This window comes from Triticum dicoccoides, chromosome 5B (assembly GCF_002162155.2).
Source record: "Triticum dicoccoides isolate Atlit2015 ecotype Zavitan chromosome 5B, WEW_v2.0, whole genome shotgun sequence".
NCBI lineage: Eukaryota > Viridiplantae > Streptophyta > Magnoliopsida > Poales > Poaceae > Triticum > Triticum dicoccoides.
In genome coordinates this window covers 527,541,564-527,542,282 of record NC_041389.1, presented here as the reverse complement: position 1 = coordinate 527,542,282, position 719 = coordinate 527,541,564, and positions in this window count along the sequence as shown.

Here is a 719-nt window from a genome sequence, read left to right as displayed (position 1 = left end):
CACCAACCGGGACCAAAGGCCTATTTTCAGCAGCCCAAAGGGCGGGAAACGGCGGCCTTTGGTCCCGGTTGGTGGCACCAACCGGGACTAATGCCTACCCCTTTAGTCCCGGTTGGTGCCACCAACCGGGACCAAAGGGCCCTATGTTGCCCTCGTCGGGGCCAAAGTTTAGTCCTACCTCGCTAGTTGAGAGGGGCGCGCAGTGGTTTATAAGCCCCACTGCCGCACCCCTCTCGAGCTCCTCTCCACCGTAGGCTTGCGGGCCTATTTGCTACTGCTTTGCCTGATGGGCCTTCTGGGCCTACTGCGGGCCTGAATCCTGGCCCATGGTAGGGTTTCTAGTCGTATTCAGGCCGTGGGGGCCCAGTAGAAGGCATTTTTTTGTTTTTTGTTTTCTTTCTTGCTTTATTTATTTTATTTTGTTTCTACTTACAACAAGATACTTATTGTTGCTATTTTAAACTATTTTCTAGTTTTTTGTTTTGTTTTCTGCATTATTTATTCTCTTTTATTTTTTGCTTTATTTTTTAATTCTTTTTGCTTTTAGTTTTAGAAAAATTATAAACTTTCTGTTAGTGCCATTAGTTTTCAAATTTGAAAACACTTTTTTTGTTTTTTGTTTTCTTTCTTGCTTTATTTATTTTATTTTGTTTCTACTTACAACAAAATACTTATTGTTGCTATTTTTAGTTATTTTCTAGCTTTTTTGTTTTGTTTTC